Here is a 6,126-nt window from a genome sequence, read left to right as displayed (position 1 = left end):
GAACTGGAAACCCCACGGCCTCCCGGGTTTAAAGCCCGGGTATGGCTCCCCATGGTCTTCGTTTTGGGGATAGGCGCGGAACGTTAAGCCTGGCCCTATTGGGAGCCATAGTCTCCTTGATGGCTGGTGCTTGTTGGGCTTTTTTCAGTCCAAAGTTGGGCAAATTTCAAAATGCGATTGGATTTCTTACGTTAGACACTGTAATAGAAATGGCTGATCTAAGATTTTCATGATTATATTTTGTCTTTTGGGCACACATGTGGTTTCCGTGGTGTAGTGGTTATCACGTTCGCCTCACACGCGAAAGGTCCTCGGTTCGAAACCGGGCGGAAACATGAGGATTTTGCCCCTAAATTTAGTGAAATTAATCGAGGTTGGGAAACAAACAGAAAACTCGTTGAACTTGGTGTACGTTTTAGACTTCATCAATCTAGACAGATTGTCGACCAGGCTACAATTGCCACTGGTCTGCCAGTAAGGGGACATCACGGCAGGCCTGCTTAATAGTAGCTTTGGTTCCAGAAATTCCTTAAGGTTCTCTTCATGCTCTTCGATCCCCTGAATTTTCACAGGCTGACGCTGGAAGTGGATGACACCTTAGCGCATTTCCTAAGCGTCCTGCTTGGCTCCGCTTTACTCTGGTACAGTTGCAGGTCTGACTGATTTGCGAGACAACAAAAAGAAAATATTTTTTGAAAAGGTTCTAAATCTGCATCTGGAGCTCTGTAGAGTCAATATTCGGAAATCACACAAATTATGTACATACATACACATTTGCATGTATACCCCTTCCCCAAATAATCCTCAGAAAACCGGTAAGTGTCCAAACTACTCTCCTGAGGTTTAGATAATCAATGATTTAATAAATGCAATTCCTAATGTGTGGTGTCCAGATCCTGGATTGCCCACCCTTCTCTGCCGCTTTGTCCCCGCACGCCCTTAATTTTGCCTAGATGGATTCCAGGCCACCGACTGTCGCTTTGCTTCCTGTCCTCTCAACAGCGTGCTTAAGCACTATGGCCCCAGGTGACGCTGCTGAGAACAGCTAAGTGGCCGGCACTAGTGCAGCTGGAGGCGGAGGCCCAGAATCCCCAGGAATCTGCAATTTACCCAGGCGAAAAGCCCAAGGGGCTCTGCCTACAGCTTCCCAACATCCCTCTACGGATTTTTTAAAAATTAGACGTATTAACCTGTAGAGGTGGAGAGAATCAAAGAAACCACAAGATATCTCTGAGGAAAAAAGTGGAGCACCAGGAGTAAATCACTTGAGAATATTGAACGAGCAAGCCAAAGATAAAAGAATGGAATGGAAACTGACAGGATGACTGCAGGGGATGGTACTGAGGTGGATGCGAATCACTACTTACTATTAATAGGTTGAGCCAAGCACACTAATAGGGCATAACCAAAATACTTAATAAGGCATTCCTTTACCCACCATGTGTTTTATAGTATGGTTGCTAAAGAATGTGCCACCCTACTGGTTCCAGAAGCTTCTGGAGCCAAGGAGCCAGAGCATGAGAGCATAAAAATCCTGTCAGTTGAAGCCTTGGACTCTGTACTGCTAAGCCTGACCCAGAGACTGTATTGCAAACGCAGGGGCTGGTGTGGTGGAATGGATGTTTGTGTCTTCTTCAAATTACTTATTGAAGCCTTAGCCCCCAATGTGAAGGTAGTTTTGGAGGTAGGGCCTTTGGAGGGTAATCAGATTTAGATCAGGTCATGACCATGCGATCTCCATGGTGAAATCACTGTCATTACAAGAAACAGAGAAAGACCAAGTGTTTTCTCTCTCTCTCTCTCCATCATGCCAGGGAGAGGGAGAAGGTAGCAGTCTGCAAGCCAGGGAGTGACCCCTCACCAGGGAACTGAATCAGCTGGCACTTTGATCTTGGACTTCTCAGCCTCTCAAACTGTGAGAAAGAAATTCCTTGTGTTTAAGCCACCCAGTCTACCCAGTCTGTGGTATTTTGTTATGGAAGCCTGAGTTGAGACCGCTGGTTCACTGGGGAATCCACTGGCGTGAACCCGTGAGAAGTTTGTGACATGTCAAGTAGTTTGCTGCTCCTGGATTTGAGTATTGGCAAGAGCTGTTAGAATGATGAGCATAGAGGGAAACAGGGTACAGAGAATAAGGTATTAGTCATTGTACCGAAGAAATACAGGGACATGACATGGCTTTAGGCTGAAGTTAGGTGCAGATTTAAGCTGTGGAAGGGTCACTCAGCATACAGTGTGGCAAGTAAATGGTGCAGACTACACTGGCTGTAATTTATCTGCTTATGTTAATGGTCACAAGAACCGATAGACGGAAAAGTGTGATATTAAAGCGGCAGTATGCTTGTGGAGTATCCAATACACTTAAACACGATTTTTTGAATTGAACTGAAATTGTTATATCATGAAAACAGGAGAGTTTATCCAAAGGAAGATTTGCTTTGGGAAATAGGATGGATGATGGTGAGGCTAAGTGTCTAGGCAGGGGTAGAAGCTGCTTTCAGTGTCTGCTGAAACACCCAGGACCACCCGCTACTCTCTGGGAGATGCTGGCTTGGGGCTGATCACTGAGTGTTGAGGTAGATGGTGGTACATGATGCTGACAGGGAACGCCCTGGTGTGTTGAGTTTTAGTATCTGTGACTCTGAGATGCATATGAGGCCTTTGTAAATTTCAGAGTTGAGAATAGAAAGTACAGATTTGTATTTTAGAAAGAGATTTGGGAATAAATGTGGCTCTGGTTGACACAGACAATATATGAAGGTTTGTTGGCCAGAGCTGGTATGTGTCTCGGGTGTTAGGCAGAGAACAGATAGAGCCGCAGCTCTGCGAGGTCAATGTGAAGGGTGATTTCCTTGTTGGGCTCAAGTTTATGACTCAGCCTGAACCTGGCTTGGCTTCTTGGCTAGAGAAGAAGCATGATTTCACGTCACAGCTCCTGTCTTTGAAAAAGTCTTAATGACTCCCAGACCCAACAGGTGGGGCAAACTCTAGATTTCTCTTCAGTTTAATCCCTCAAGGGAAGATTGAGGAAGGAAACAATTCTACTATTTGAACTTCATCAAAGACTAATTTGTTAATATTTTGACCTTCAATATTTGCTTAAACCATCTACTCCTTTCATAGCTAATACATCAAAGCAGATTAACTTAGGAAATTGGATACTCCCAAACAAGGAAACATTGACTGCAAGCATTATTAACCTTTTTATATCACATTTCCTTCCAATGCATTAGACATCTTCAAGCAGACAAATAGTAGTATTATAATGGTTACAAGACTGATCATTAATTACGCTTTTGCTAAAAAACAGCTACAAAGGACTATCTCAGTGGACCAACCTTTGTTTCTTCATTATCTCTACCTGGATTCTGACCTTTTATTTTCTCTTTCTTCTAATTCTAATTCTGCTTCTGCTTCTTATTTCCCCAGTTAGAACTTTATTTACCTAAACTACCAGTTAGGTTACCTTCTCAGAGCCACTAAGGCAGCAGTTTGAGGTTGACAATTGAAGATTTAGGATTAGAAGAAAGAAACATGAATGAACTTTTTATGTTTTATTATCAGGGGTTTGTAATGCAGGTAGAAAGATCATTTTCAGAGTTAAGAGTTCGATAAGATAAATAAGCTATTTTAATATTTATAACTTTATCTAGTAAAATTTTTCTGTAAAAACACTTGCTTGGATGTCTTTGTTAGCTTTGAGTTGACACTTGAAAAAGCCTCTTCTAACAGGTTCTATGTCTTTCTGGATACTCTTTTCAGTTATTCCACTAGACACTAAGAACAGAGAAGCATTGGTGGTTCAGTGGTAGACTTCTTGCCTCCCACACAGGAGACCTGGGTTCAATTCCTGGCCAATGCAGTTAGACTTTGAGCTTTACTTCCCTTGTAGCTCCTTTAACCCTCCTGCCCTGCAAAATTATACTGCTGCATACCCTAATAGTGCATTTAAAGGCTTCATCACCACAAGGTAAACTGGCCAAGATCATGCCAAAAGACATTCAGGAGACTAACCCGGGACCCTTGCAGTTGTTGGACTCCACAAACCACTTAGCAAAGTGTCAAATACGAAGTATTTCTGGCGAGTCACTGCAGTTTTGATATTGGTACCTGTTACTTTCATCTATTTTCTGGGCGGATCCCTGCAAACCCAAGAAACCATCAGGTTCCTGATTCGCATGCTGGACTTTGGGCTTCCCGCTGAGCCACAAATGTGAGGATCAAGAAATGAAGTTCCCGGAAGGAGAGAAGCTGTGGGCGGGGCAGTCACCTCAGAGGTCTAAGAGGCTCAGTGGCCCGAGAAAAGAGAAGCGTGTGGGGAAGAATCTATGTGGAGATGAGGGGGCTGTGGAGACTGGTACTTGTGCAGGGGACCCTCGGGGCTGTACCCCAGACACCGAGAACCGAATTTGCTAACATCGTCAGCTACCAGGGCCTCCAAGTGTTTTGTGGGTCAACAGGTGTTGGCCTGAAATTTGGCCCAGCATGGTGGCTCACACCTGTAATCCCAGCACTTTGGGAGGCTGAGGTGGCTGGATGGCTTGAGGTCAAGAGTTCAAGACCAGCCTGGCTAACACGGTGAAACCACGCCTCTACTAAAAATATAAAAATTAGCCGAGCGTAGTGGTGTGCACTTGTTATTCCAGCTACTTGGGAGGCTGAAGCAGGAGAACAGCTTGAACCCGGGAGGCGGAGGTTGTAGTGAGCCAAGATGGGTCCACTGCACCCAGCCTGGGCGGCAGAGCAAGACTCTGTCTCAAAAAAATAAAAAAGGTGTTGGCCCGAAAATTACATTTATATTTATTTTTTATTTTATTTTATTTTTTTAAGAGACAGGGCCTCACTCTGTTGCCCAGGCTGCGTTGCAATGACGCACTTCTAGCTCACTGCAGTCTAGAACTCCTGGGCTCCCGTGATCCTCCCGCCTCAGCCTCTGGAGTAGCTGAGATTACAGCTAAACCACCATGCCCGGTTCAAAAAATATATTTGTAACACCGGAAAGCAAAGAACAGAATCTGGGAACTGTTTACCTGGTTGTGCTGTGAGGATGTTACTGCGTTAGAGACACAACAAATGACAACAGGTGATGAATTTTCTTCCAAAGATTTTTGGAAGATTTTCTCCCCTTTTAACAATTGCTTAAAATCTAAGACCAGCCACATCTAGGGAAATTTTTTTTTTGTCCTTGCCATGATGATAAATAACTTTATCTTGATAATGAATTATATTCTGGCAAATTAATTATAACTTACCATAATGAGAAATAACTTTATGCTGAGTACAGCAGAATAGAAAATTAGATTTAAATAAACATGCACCATTAACATTCGTAACACATTTCCCCATGAAATGTAATCTCTCTAAACTTAGTCATTATGTGAAAGTCAATGCTTAATATACCATACTACATTGACTGTTGATATTCATAAGAATACTTTTCTAAGTTTATTATTTGAAAAAGCAAATGGACTATACTCCTTTTTTAAATTTTTGCAGTAATCTGTTTAAGATTGAGGATTTTGTTTTTCAAAATAAAACCAAAGATTTTAAAGATTGAAAATGACATTAAAATTTATCTTCTCAAAAACGATGTTTAACTCAGGCTGTCTTATTCCTGTTTATAGCATAACTGTCAAGTGATCATTTAACCATTCTTTAAATGTCTCAAATTACTGGGAACAAACCACGTTCCAGGGTGTATCTTCTTTTTTTTTTATTTTACTTTACGTTCTGGGGTACATGTGCAGATCTTGTAGGATTGCTACATAGGTATACACATGCCAGGTTGGAGTGCAGTGGCATGATCTCAGCTCACTGCAACCTCTGCCTCCTGGCTTCAAGCAGTTCTCCTGCCTCAGCCTCCTGAGTACCTGAGACTACAGGCATGTGCCACCACGACCAGCTAATGTTTGTATTTTAGTAGAAACAGGGTTTCGCTATGTTGGCCAGGACGGTCTCGATCTCTTGACCTCGTGATCTGCATAACAGTCTTTTGTGCACTTGAGATTCATGGAAGTACTTCAATTGCTGGGTCATGACCTGATTATAAGTTTAACGTTAGTATACGTTGTCAGTCTTCTAGAATGGTTTTTCGACAGCAATGACAGTTGAAGTGGCACCAAATTC

General features: G+C 42.8%; 1 non-coding gene across 1 annotated transcript; it reads left to right on the top strand.

Annotated features, from left to right (window-relative positions):
* The first annotated feature begins 262 nt into the window (after window positions 1–262).
* On the top strand, window positions 263–335 carry TRNAV-CAC (transfer RNA valine (anticodon CAC)). The gene has a single exon. It is a non-coding gene; the product is annotated as a tRNA-Val (tRNA).
* The last annotated feature ends 5,791 nt before the right edge of the window (window positions 336–6,126 follow it).

The sequence above is a fragment of the Aotus nancymaae genome, unplaced genomic scaffold, assembly GCF_030222135.1.
Source record: "Aotus nancymaae isolate 86718 unplaced genomic scaffold, 86718_ANA_hifiasm-v0.15.2.pri h1tg000108l, whole genome shotgun sequence".
NCBI classification, from domain to species: domain Eukaryota; kingdom Metazoa; phylum Chordata; class Mammalia; order Primates; family Aotidae; genus Aotus; species Aotus nancymaae.
This window is presented reverse-complemented; position numbering and strand designations above follow the sequence as displayed.